The following is a 14128-nucleotide window of genomic DNA, read 5'->3' on the forward strand; positions in this document are numbered from 1 at the left end:
AACAAAAAAAAGGGGAGTGATTAATCTTACAGTCCAGAAACAGAGGACCCTAGGACCATCAAAGAGGAACACAAAAATAGAATGTGGGACCTTATTCAGAGAAGCAGCAGCACCAGAGATGGAGGCAGAGATGGGGGCATGGAGGACTCTAGATTCATCAACTAAAAAGAGAAGGACTAAGAACTGGCGGCCAGGAGCACACTTGCAGAATGTGCCCTTTGGAGATGTAATTTATTATATATGCCTGAGTGGGTTTTGTTGTTTTTTTTTTTTTTAAAAAAAAGCTAAAGTGGACAAAGAGAAATACTTTTAACTGATGGTATATGGAGGACATTAAAATCAATGTAATGAAACCAGTTATATGAGTTGTTGAATGTGAAACTGATGATGTGCCCTTAAACTTTCACTCAATCCACAATAAAAACCTTAAATTAAAAAAAAAAAGAAAAAAGAGCAGGAGTGGCAATATTTATCTCTGGTAAAATAGACTTTAAGGTAAAAGTCAACGTGAGAGACAAAGAAGGGCATTATATCATGATAAAAGAATCAATTGAACAAAAGAATTTAACCATATTAAATAGCCATGCTTCCAATGAAAGAGACTCAAAATACATACATCAAACTAGAATGGGATTATTATAAGAAATATATAACTGTACACTATTAATAGAATATTTCAATACACCATTTCTGATGAAGGGCAGAACAACTAAAAACAAACTCAACAAAGACACAGAAGAGCTAAATGGCATAATCAACCAACTTGACCTTGTCAACTTACACAGAGCACTCAACCCAACAATAGTACAATCTACATTGTGTTACAAAGACCACTTTGTGCTAGGCCACAAAGTAAGCCTCAATCCATTTTAAAACACCAAAATATTAAAAATCAGAACAATATAATAGTAGAAATCCATAGCAGGTAGGTCAGGGAGATAGAATCAAATGCATGGAAATTGAATAATATCCTACATATTAAATAATAGAATAATTTTTTTAATGAAATAAAAAACTCCTTGAATTAAATGAGAATGAGAAATCAACAGACAGAAACCTTTGGGACACAACAAAAGCGGTGCTTAGAGGGCAATTTATAGAAATAAATGCACACATTAAAAAGAGAAAATAATCAAAATTAACACCATAACCCAACATCTCCAGCAATAAGAAAAGGGCAGAAACATGCCTATAGCCACAAGAAGAAAAGAAACAACAAAGACTAGAACAGAAATAAATGAAACAGATAAGAGAAAAACAATAGAAAGAATCGCCAAGACAAGAAGTTGTCCTTTAAAAGGATTATTAAAATTGAAAAACCACTGGCAAATCTAATGAAAGTAACAGAGAAGATGTAAATATCACAAATAAAAATTATATGGGTGACTTCACAACAGAACCAATGGAAAATAAAAGATAAAAGAATGCTATGAAGAATTGTACTCCAAAACACATTTCTAGACACATTTCTCACAGCACACTATTTATCTAAATTAACACAGACTGAAGTAAAAAATTGAACAGACCTATAACCAAATAAAAAGTAATCAGGAATACATAAGCAGGCATGTAATTTTGCTGGTGACCACATTGGTCTACCGATAAGGGGAAGTGGGAGTAAAAGAGCAATGAAGCTGTGAGCTAAGTCAAACCACATTCAATAGACTCCTGCTAACCGGGATTGAGACCTGGTTGGCCCACAGTATAGCAAGACCTGGAATTCCTGAGCCTATGGACAGGGACATAGTCACAGAGGACTAGAGTAGAGAGTGAAACTTCCAGCTGATATGAAGTGAGGGGAGATGCACAAGAACACCCACACTTACAGATAATACCCATTTGACTTAGCTTCAATAGCTGGATAATCAGAACTTGACTAGAGGAAGAAAGAAGAAAGAAAAAAGTGTAATGTGCTACAGTTGGATGAACTTGACCTATACTTATGGATGCAATAGCTTAAAAGAGATAACAAATCTTTACAGCAAAGATCATTCCCACCCACTTTTTACGCAAGGGTGACAGAGATGGGCAACTTAGTCATTGACAACCCTAAATGGGAGGGGGTGGGGCTACAGAGTCATAAAGTGACTGGCTTACAAGTTTTCAAGAGGGAGCTTAGTTTCAGAGGGCACGGGGGAAGGTAGACTTTCCACTGAGTGTTTTCCAACCTGTCTGGATGGGACAGGTGAAAGGAGATGGGGATAAGACCCTTGTGATTCAATATTGAATTGCTATTAGGACTGACTGTGACTGTTGCAAATGTAAAGGTAGATGTTGTGTAACAAAAGGAGGGCAGTGTTTGATCTTGCAGTCCAGGAGCGGAGGACGCTGGGATCATCAAGGGAGAAGATTGGAGTGCAGGACCCTATCCAGAGAAGTAGCAATGCCAAAGATGGAGGCCGAGATGATGACATGGAGAGATGGAGCGGCTGGGGACTCTAGACTCAGGGAGGGAGTGGAGCCATGTGCTGGTGGTCTGGGGCTGGTTGTTTGAATGGTTATATATTCCTGAGTGCTTCAGTGTACATCCAAAAAAACAAAACAAACAAACAAAAAACCCCAGAGGGATTAGAAGCAAATGCTGTTGAATGATGATGCTTGGAGGGGATTGTAATCATTGCAATGAAATGGAATACAATAGGCTGAATGTAAAGCTGATGCTCTCCCATGTAAATTATCACTCAATTCACACACAAAAAACTATAACAAAACAAAGCAAAGGGATCAGTGAACAGAGTAAATAGCAATTTATGAAGGCATTAATAGATATATTATGGAAACTACATCATACAAAGAGTATTGGAAATAAATAAATAAATAAAATAAGTTTGGACCTAGATGAATTTACTAGTGAATTTTACCAATCATTTAAAGATGAGCTGACACAAATTCTACTCAAACTATTCCAGAATATAGAAAAGGATGGAAAACTCCCAAATTTATTTTATGAATTAGCCCTCTTAACAAAACCAGGCAAAGACATAACTAAAAAAGAAAATGATATAGTATCCTTTTTTATCATAGATGCAAAAATCTCAACGTAATCCTAGCCAATAGAATCCAACAACATATCAAAAAATAAATAATCATGACTCAGTGATAATCATGACTCAGTGGGATTAATATCAGTTGTGCAAGGATGGTTCAATATTAGTAAAACAATGAATGCAATCCACTGTATATATATATATATATATATATATATATATATATATATATATATATATATATATATATATATATATATAACCTCATGAGCATATTGACTGATTCAGAAAATACATTGACAAAATCCAACACCCATTCCTGGTAAAAACACTCAACAATATAAGAATAAATGGGAAATTCCTCAACATCTTTACGAGTATATATACAAAGCCAACAGCCAACATTACTCTCAACACAAAAAAAACTGAAAGCATTCTCCTTGTGAAAAAAGACCTAGACAAGGATGTCCTTTATCACCACTGCTATTCAATATTTTACTGAAAGTCCTAGCTAGAACTATAAGGCAAGAAGTGGTAATTAAAGATATCAAAATTGGCAAAATGTCATGGTGTGGCTCCTTAACACAAACTCAGCAGTTCAAACCCACCAGCCACTCCTCAGAAACCCTATACAGGGTCCCCATACATTGGAACCAACTTGACAGCACTTAACAACAACAGCAAAAATTGTCAATGAAAAAGTAAAACTCGCTTTTTGCAAATGATAGGATCCTATATACACAACACCCAAAAGACACAGCAAAAAAATTATTGGAACTCCTTGAAAGATTCTGCAAAGTAATAGGGTACAATATTAAATACAAAAATCAGTTCATGCTTCCTTAACTAGCTAAAAATATAACCCAGCAATCCCATTCCTAGATGTATACTCTAGAGATTTAATGGCAGATGGTATGAATAGACATATGCTTGCCTATATTTCATTGCAGAATTATTCAAAATAGCAAAAATATGAAACATTAGGTTACATAATATGACTCTTCTACCCATAGTCTTTATAACTCCCAGCAGAGGTAAATAGTGATGTATGGTCAAACTTGTAACAACAAGGCTCTGGGATACAGGGATCGAGGCATAGTTTGAATAGGTAAAAGAGGGGAAACAATGTTAAAATGCTTAACTGTCTTATGAATCTTGGTTTCCCTTGCCTACTTTTGTAAAATAAACACTTGAGGAGGAGAGAAATGAATAGCCAGAAACATCACTATAGAAAGCTTGTAAATCTGTCTTCAGACTGGAATACCTAAAATGGGCCTAGAACTTGCCCAATGAAAGAGGCTTCCTGCAGAACCTTTGCATTGTATAAGGCCTTAGGTGTAATCCTGATCCCCATCCAGAATCTTCTGAAGTGGGAAATTTCTACTTAAAAAAACAGCAGACCATCCTGGAGCAGCCAGAGGAACAGAAGATACTTCTTGAAATAAAGACCAGCATAAAAAAATCAAAAACAATAATGGCAGTCTGACTACTACAAGAACAAGCAAGTTGTTCTCTGGGGAGCCATCAAGGCAAGTAATCAAGTCCCCTCAGGGCAAACCTCCTTCCAAGACTGAAACTCAAATGGAATACATGAGCAGGCATGTAATCATGTAATCTTGCTGGTGACCACGTTGATCTCTCCATAAGGAGAAGTGGGGGGAAACCAGCAATGAAGCTGTGAACTAAGTCTGATCACATTCAATAGATTCCTGTCAACCTGGAGTGAGACCTAGTTGGCCAGCAGTATGGTGAGACCTGGGGACTCCTGATCCCATGGACAGGGCATAGCCACAGAGGACTTGAGCTAAGAGTGAAGCATCCAGCTGATATGAAGTGAGGGGAGATGCACAAGAATGCCCATTCTTGCAGATAGTACCCATCTGACCTAGCTTTAAAGGCTGGATGATCAGAACTTGACTAGAGGAAGAAAGAAGAGGAAAAATAGTGTAATCTGCTACAATTTGATGAACTTGACCTATACTTATGGCTGTAATAGCTTAAAGGAGTGAATGAATCTTTACAGCAAGGATCATTCCCACCCGCTTTTTACACATGGGGTGACAGGGATGGGCAACTTAAACATTGGCTATCCAAAATGGGATGGAGGGTCTAAAAAAAGCACAAAGTGACTGGCTTACAAGTCTTCAAAAGGGAGCTTAATTCCAGAATGGAGAAGTAGAATCTCCACTGAGTGGTTTCCATTCTGTCTAGGTGTGACTGATGAAAGGAGATGGGGATAAGACTGTTGTGGTTCAATAGTGAATAATTGCTATCAGGACTGATTGTGATTGTTGCAAATGTAAAGGTAGATGTTTTGTAACAAAAGGAGGGCAGTGATTGATCCTTGCTGTCCAGGAGTGGAGGACCCTGGGGCCATCAAATGGGAAGCATGCAATGTGGAACCCTATCCAGAGAAGCAGGGGAGCCAGAGATGGAGGCGGAGACAATGATGTGGAGAAAGGAAGTGGTTAGGACTCTAGACTCAAGGAGGGAGAGGGGCTGTGTGCTGGCGACCGGGGGGCGGCAGGCTTGCAGGGTATGCCCTTTTGTTGTTTGAATGGTTATATATTCCTGAGTGCTTTGGTGTACATCCAATAAAACAAAACAAAAAACCAGAGGGAATGGAAGCAAATGCTGTTAAATGGTGATACATGGAGGGGATTGTAATCATTGCAATGAAACAAAATACAATGGGATGAATATAAAGCTGATGTTCTACCATTTAAACTATCACTCAATTTACAACAAAAACATAATAAAAAAAGAATGTGTGTTGGATTTTGTCAAATTCCTTTTCTGCCTAATTTGATATGATCATGTGGTTCTTTCCCCCCCCCCCTTTGTTTTTTTTTTTATTTATGTGGTGCTCTACATTGAATGTTTTACTAATGTTGAACCATCCTTGCATCCCTGGTATGAATCCCACTTGGTCATGATGTATTATTGTTTTTTGAAATGTTGTTGAATTTTATTGGCTAGGATTTTGTTGAGAATATTTCAATCTATGTTCATGAGGTGTATAATTTCCTTTTTTAGTGATATCCTCCCTGATTTTGGTATGAGGCTTACACTCACTTCATGAAATGTGTTAGGAAGTTTGCCTTCCTTTTCTACAGTGTGGGATAGTTTGAGTAAAATTGGTGCCATTTATTCTTTGAAAAAAAATTTATTTTTAATTCATAAGGATAGCCATCTGGGCCTGGAGCTTTTTTTGTTGGGAGTTTCTGATGACTTACCAATTTCTTCTTTAGTTATAGGTTTTTTCAAGTTTTCTAACTTCACTCTGTTTTAGTTTACGTAGGTCGTATTTTTCTTAAAATGTATCCATTTTCTTAAAATTTCCCAATTTGTTGGAGTAAAACTCTTCATAGTATTCTGTTATTATCCTCTTTATTTCCATTGGTTCTGTTGTGATACCACCCATATGGTTTATTAAGTATGTTATTTGTTTTTTCTGGGGCCTTTTTTGTTAGATTTTCCAATGGTTTGCCAATTTTATTAATCCTTTCCAAGAACCAGCTTCTTGTCTTATTTGTTCTTTCTATTGTTTTTCTGTTTTGAATTTCATTTAGTTATGCTTTAGTCTTTATTATTTCTTTTCTTTGCTGGTCTTTTTTTAATTGTTGGGATGTTGTGTAAATAAGTTGATTTTAATTCTTTCTTGTTTGGGCAGTGTGCATTTATGGCTATACCTCAGCACTGCTTTTTCTGTATTTCATTGGTTTTGGTATGTTATGTTTTCATTCTCATTTGTTTCTAGAAATTTTTTATTTTCACTTATTTGTTCTACAACTCAGTAGCTTTTATTCAGTTTCCATGTATTTGATTTTATTTCCTTGATCTTCCTATTGTTAATTTCTAATTTGTAGCATTGTAATCAAAGAAGATGCTTTGTAGTGTTTTCATATTTTTAAATTTATGGAGTCTTCTTTAACTGTACAACACATGGTCTATTCTGGATAATGTTCCATGTGAAGTGCAAAAGAATGTGTATTTTGCTGTTTTAGGTTGAGTGCACTGTACAAATCTCTGAGGTCAAGTTGACTGATTGTTCCTCTATGTCTTTGTTCAGTTTCTTTCTGGTTGTTTTGTACTTTTTTGAAAGTGATGTGTTATTATAGTGGAGTTGTCTATTTCTTTCTCCAATTCTATTAGGGTTTGATTTATGTATTTTGAGGCATGCATTTTCGTTGGGAACATAAATATTTATTATTGTTATGGCCTCTCGTTCAATTGACTTTTAATCATGAGATAAGGTTATTCTTTACCTCTTATGCTGGTTTTTCCCTTAAAGTTTATTTTATTAAAAGTTAATATTGACACTTCTGCTCATTTGCAATAAGCTTGATATATTTTCTTCATCTTTTAATTTTTAATCTTTTTTTGTCTTTATGTCTAAGGTGTGCCTCTTGTAGACAGCATATTGAAGGATTCTATTTCTTATCCATTTTGCTATTCTTTGTCTCTTGATTGGTGCATTTAATCCATTAATGCTCAGTGTTATTAGCAATAGACATGAATTGACTACGGACATTTTGCTGTTTGTTTGTGTTTATGTTGTTGCTGCTTTCTTTGTTCTATGTGTTTTCCAGTGCAGGGCTCACATTTTGTGTGTACTTTTTTTTTCAATTTCTTCATAGTTTTAATATGTCCAAAATCTTCCTGGATTTTCCTTTTCTTGATTTGATGTAAAGGTTATTATGGTGTTGTTGTTGTTTTTTTTTTTTTTTTTGGAGGTTATTCTGTAATGTATTTATTTCTTCCTCATTTTAAAACAGTCTGTTTTATCCTTAAATCTACCTGACATCCTCACCAGATGGGATTCTGTAATTTTTATTTTATAATTCCCCCCCCCCCCCTTTGCTTTGTAGTTTTCCTGATCATAGACACACATCCCAGATTTCCTATTTTCAGTCTTATTACTTTGTTCTGCTCTGGACACTTCTATATCTGGACTGAATTCCGGGTGGTGTTGCCATGTATGTCAATCTCTGGTTGTTTTCTGCTCTTGTTGGTTTGCAGTCCAAACAACTCCCTTTAGTATATCTTGGAGCAGTGGATTGACTTTTGCAAAGTCATTTAATTTTTGTTTATCTTGAAATGTTCTAATTTCACCACCATATATGATGGGCAGTTTTTTGTTTTGTTTTTCAGAAATTCATATATGTTTTCCCGTTGCCTTCTTCCCTGCTTGGTTTGTTCTGAGAAATCAGGGCCTAATCTTATTGGGTTTCTTTTGTATGTAACATTTTATTTTTCCCTGTTTTCAGGATTCTTTCCTTGTCTTTGATTTAAGATTTTCATTATGATGTGTTTTGGTGATATTCTATTGGGGTCTATCCTGCCTGGTGTTCATTCAGTTTCTTGAATGCTTACCTTATCATCCTTCATGATGTTAGGGAAATTTTCTTCCAGCATTTTTTTTTTTTACTATCTTTTCTGTGTTTTTCAGTGTGTGTGTGCTTTTTCTTATCAATTTGTTCAAAGTTTTAATGTTTCCGTAATCTTTTTGGACATTTATTTTCTTGATTTGATGTGGATATATATCGAGCTTCTTTAAGGCTACCTCTTATTTGTATTAAGTTAAGTTCTTTCTATTTTTGACAGTCTATGTATTCTGAAATCTACCTGACCTTTACCACCTGTATCTCTGTTGCTATACATTTCCCTTCTTTTACTTTGTATTTATCCTATTCATGGACTGACCTCTCTGATCCACTAATTACAATCTTGTAATATTGTTCTTCCCTGGATTCTTCCATCTCTGAACTGAGTAGTATTGCCACAAATGTGAGTCTCTGGTTGCTGTCCAGTCTTGTTGCTTCTCAGTCCCAAGAACTCCCTTTAGTACATTTTAGAGCACTGGCTTGGCCTTTTCAAAATCGCTTAATTACTGTTTATCCTGAAATGTTTTTATTTCACCATCATATTTGATTAACAACTTTATTTGATATAGGATTCTTAGTTGACAGTTTCTTTTTTCTTCTTCTTCTACTTCTTCTTTTACAGTTTTGTATATATCTTCCCATTCTATTCTTGCCTGCATGGTTTCTGCTGAGAAATCAGAGCTTAATCTTATTGGCTTTCCTTAGTATGTAACACATCTTTTATCCCTAGGTGCTTTCAGGATTCACTCCTTGCCTTTGGTTTTGGAGAGTTTGATTATGTCTTGGTGTTTTCCTTTTGGAGTCTATCCTTCTTGGGGATTCATTCAACTTCTTGAATGCTTATCTTCTCATCCTTCAAGATGTTAGGGAAATTATCTCCCAGCAGCTATTTGAGTATTTCTTCTGGAGTTTTTGTTTTTTGGTCTCTGCCTGTTCTGGGATTCAAATCAGCCTCAATTATTCCTCTTCATGTTGTCCCACATGAATATTAGGCTTTCTTCAGATTTTTTAAAATTATTTTTCTGCCTTTTCTTCTATCTTAGCAGTATTAAGAGATTTGTCTTCAAGCTGCAAGCATAAAGACATGAATCTTGAGGACATTATGCTGAATGAAATTAGTCAGTCACAAAAGGAGGAATATTGCATAGGACCATTATTTCAAAATATTAAGAAAAAGAATCCATCCTAATAAGGGAAAGAAATATATATATATACTGATCACCAGGATGTATGGGGTGAGGTGAGGGGAGGGAGGGAAAGATGGAGCACAGGGTAGGGAATGGACACAAAATAGCTTGGGTGCTGGGGTGTGTGTGCAATACTCAAGAAGGGGGAAGGGAATGGAAGAACAAGACTGACGGGAGAAGAGTTAGGCACATTTGCATGGGCTAAGTGGGACAGAGGTAAATAATGATGTATGCACAACCTTGGAACAACAGGACTCTGGAATACAGGGATTGAGGCATGATTTGAATGGGTAAAGGAAGGGAAATAATGTTAAGATGCTTGACTGTATTTTGAATCTTGGTTTCCCTTGCCTACCATTTAAAAATAGACACCTGATAGGAAGAGAAAGGAATAGTCAGAAACATCACATTAGAAAGTTTGTAAGTCTGTCTTCAGCCTATAACAGATTGCAATACCTTAAAGGGGGCTAGAACTTGCCCAGTGAAAGAAGCTTCCTGCATAACCTTTGTATTGCACAAGACCATAGGTGGAATCCTGAACCCCATCCAGAAACTTCTGAGGTGGGAAATTTCCACTTGAAAGGATACGTACACCAGCTTGGAGTGGCTAGAAGAACAGAAGATACTTCGTGAAAGAAAGACCAGCAGGAAAAATAAAAGACAATAATGACAGTCTGATTGACTACAACAAGAACAAGCAATTTGTTTGCCTGGAAGCCATCAAGGTAAGTGTTCGGGTCCCCTCAGAGCAAACCCCCTTCCAAGACTTAGACTCAAGGGGAATACACGAGCAGGCATATGGTTTGGCTGGTGGCCACACTGGTCATGGATTAGAGGAAGCAGGGGAGGAAACAGCAATGAAGTTGTGAGCTAAGTCTGACCTCATTCAATAGACTCCTGTAAACTCGGGTTAAGACCTGGTTGGCCAGAAGTATGGAAAGACCTGGGGACTCCTGGGCCCAGAGACAGTGAGGTGGCCACAGAGAATTATAGTGGTGAGTGAAGCATTCAGCTGATATTAAGTGAGAGGAGATGCACAAGAACACCCCTATTTGCAGATAGCACCCACTTGACCTGACTTCAATGACTGGATGATCAGAAATCGACCAGAAGAAAGAGGAGGGAAAAAAAGAGTAATCAGCTACAATTTGATGCACTGACCTATACTTATGGATGTAGTAGCTCAAAAGAGGGAGCTAATCTTTACAGCAAGGATCATTCCCACTCCCTGGGATCACAGGGTTGACAGGGATGGACAACTTAGACATTGGCTACTCAAAATGGGGTTGACATTCAGTGTATTTATCAGTAGGTATGAATTTATTGCTGTTATTTTGTTTGTTTGTTTGTGTGTTTTCGTGGTGCTGCTGGTTTCTTTGTTCCTCATACCTTCGTGTGCTGAATTCATATTTTTGTGTTCTTTCTTGTTCTTCAAAGTTTTAATGTTTTCATTTTCTTCTTGGATATTCATTTTCTTGGTATATTGTGAAGTATTATGTTTCTTTGAGGTTATCTTATTTTCTACTTACTTTTTCCTCCATTTAAAACAGTATATTTTATCCTGCAATCTACCTTACCTCCTCATCACCCAAATATGTTCTTGTATTTTTATCGTCTTTCACATTGTATTTGTTTTGATCATAGACTGACCTCCCAAATCCTCTGAATTAGTTCTTGTAAAATTGTTCTGTTCTGGACTCTTCCATCTGCCGATTGAGTTCTGGGTGTTGCTGCCACATCTGTCAATCTCTGGTTGTTTGTGCTTGTTGGTTTTGGGTCCAAAGAACACCCTTTAGCATGTTTTGAAGTGCTGGGCTGGCTTTGGCAAAGTCTCTTAGCTTCTGTTTATCCTGGAATGTTTTTATTGCACCACTGTATTTGGTTGACAGCTTTGCTGGAAAGACAATTCTTGGTTGGCAGTTTTAAGGTTTTATATATATCTCCTAATTGCCTTCTTGACTGCATGGTTTCTGCTGAATGAGCAAGAGCTTAATCTTTTTTGCTTGCCTTTGTAAGTAACACTTCTCTTTTCCTTAGCTGGTTTCAGGATTCTCTCCTTGCCCTTTGTTTTTGGAGACCTTGATTATGGTATGTCTTGGTGATTTTATTTAGGAGTCTATCCTTCCTGGGCTCAATTTGCTTTTTAAATGCTTATTTTTTTTCATTTTTCATGATATTAGGGAAATTTTCTTCCAGAAGCTCTTCAACTATCCCCTCTGTAGTGTTCTGTGATTCTTCCTGTTCCAGAATTCCAATCATCCTCTTCATGTTGTCCCACATGAATCTTAGACTTTCTTCTGATATTTTATCTTTTTTGTTCTGATTGCTTTTCTTTCTTAGTAGTATTGAGAGATTTGTATTCCAGCTCAATGGTTCTGGCTTCCATGACATCTATTCTACTCCTTTGCCCTTTCAGTGTATTGCCCATTTCTAATATGTATTATTAACCATTTGGATCTCTCTTTTTTTCAGATTTTGAATTGTTTCCAATACTATTTCTATCTTATTTGATTATTCCTGTAGCACTTTCCTGACTTCTTTCTTATTTTTCTCAACCCCTCTGTGGAGCATTTGGATGTACCTTAATATCATTCTCCTGAATTCCTTCTCAGGCATTCCAAAATCTGATTTCCTTCCAATAAAAAGTCTAGCTTGACTTCTAGCTCATTTGTTTCAGCTACTCTATCTTGTTTCTGGACATGTGCTGATATCTTCAGTTGTTTCTTGGTTATTTTCAATAATTAGATGTATTTTCAATAATAAGATGAATATATGTTGATGTATTAAGTTTCTGATTGCCTCCAGGTAGATGTGATCAGGAGATGGGCTTCTCTTTTCACTTCTCTTATTACTCAACTTAAAGTAACTGGCCAAATGTTGGCTATCTGGCATATTACAGCAGGCATTGTCTCTTGACTGAATGGTGGGATTTTATAGGGTGCAATTGCAGCTTGGCTATTGCTGTTGTTGTTGTGAAGTGCTGACGAGTCGATTCCGACTCATAGTGACCCTGTATAGGGTTTCCAAGGAGCAGCTGGTGAGCTTGAACCACCAACCTTGCAGTTCAAATGGCTATGCAGTATGGCATATTAACCCACAGCACCACACCAGCACTCTATCTGCTCTTACTACATTGCATTTCCTCTTTATGTCCTTTCTGAGCTCAGCTTGGCTATATATGACTGCAATTGCTGTCTCTTCTTGAGTAACATAGGGATAGAAAGAGGCCCCTACCTGAGGTAAAAGGGGGACCAATAAACAAAACAACAACAGCAAAAGATAAGATTGGATACTAAAGTCTATAATAGCCACAAAGCAACAACAACAACAACCATTGTAAAATATGAGTAAGTTTTAAACGCCCCTCTCTCAGCTTCTTGCCTTCAAGGCAGCCTAAGAAATTTCAAGATGTTATCGTTGATCCTTATGACATAACTCAAGATTTAATTTTCAACCTCTTCCCTTTTTTTTTTCTGTCCCTCTCCCCCTCCTCAAGCTTGTTCAGGTGTTTCTCCTAGTGAAGAGCAGCCCAGGACTGACTCCAGGCATTCTGAAAGACGGTTCCATTTTAAACAGTTCCTGTTGACTCCTCCCTCTTCTTGGATTCTGCATGCAGTGGTCTTTGCTAAGTAGATCTGTGCACATGTGTAGCAGAACCCTCCATAGATGTGGAGGTGCCCACTCTCTCAGGCACCCCTCTAGTGACCAGAGCATAGATGTGCAAACAGAGAGAAAAAACTAAACAGGAAAAATATCCATGCCTTTATCTCCAATGACCGGCCAGACCCTTGTAATGGGAGTCCCCCCTGCTCTTATATCAACTCTGTCATTCCCATGATGGCCTCTCCAGGACCCACAAGCAGCCATAGATCAGAAAACACCACCTCTCTTTCTTCTGCTTCAAATCTCACTAGCAATAAGCATTTTGGTCCTTCTAAATATTCTGTTATATTTAGTTCAGAATTCTGAGATCATTACTTGAACCTGGTTCATCTTATATTCTGGGTAATTGCTGACAGAGGTCTGCATAGCACTTCTCCCTAATCTACCATCTCCATTTTTTTTTTTTTAATCCAATTTTCCTAGCTTAACAATTCATACAGTCCATGTTCTGATTACTAACAGATATTTGCAATTATTACTTTCAATTTTGACTCATGCGATAGCTTCAAATGAAGACCCAACTCTGACATTAAGATCAACTCTACTTTGAGGAGGTAGCCTTCCCCAGTCACATTTTGAATAACTTACAAGCTGAGGAGCTTATTTTCCAGCACTATATTTGGCTAAGTTTATTGTTGTTCATATGGTTTTCACTGGCTGATTTTCACAACTGTGTCATTGAGTCTTCATTCCCTGTGTGTCTATGTCTAGAAGTGTTGTTGAAACCTTTCCACCTTGGATTATCTTGCTAGTATTTGACATATTGGTGATATAGCTTTAAGCATCATTGTTGTTGTTGTTGTTACGTGCCGTCGAGTCGGTTCCGACCCATAGCGACCCTGTACAGGGTTTCCGAGGGTGTAAATCCTTACGGGAGTAGAAAGCCTCATCTTTCTCCCATGGA

Source organism: Chrysochloris asiatica, unplaced genomic scaffold (genome assembly GCF_000296735.1).
Source record: "Chrysochloris asiatica unplaced genomic scaffold, ChrAsi1.0 scaffold00239, whole genome shotgun sequence".
NCBI classification, from domain to species: domain Eukaryota; kingdom Metazoa; phylum Chordata; class Mammalia; order Afrosoricida; family Chrysochloridae; genus Chrysochloris; species Chrysochloris asiatica.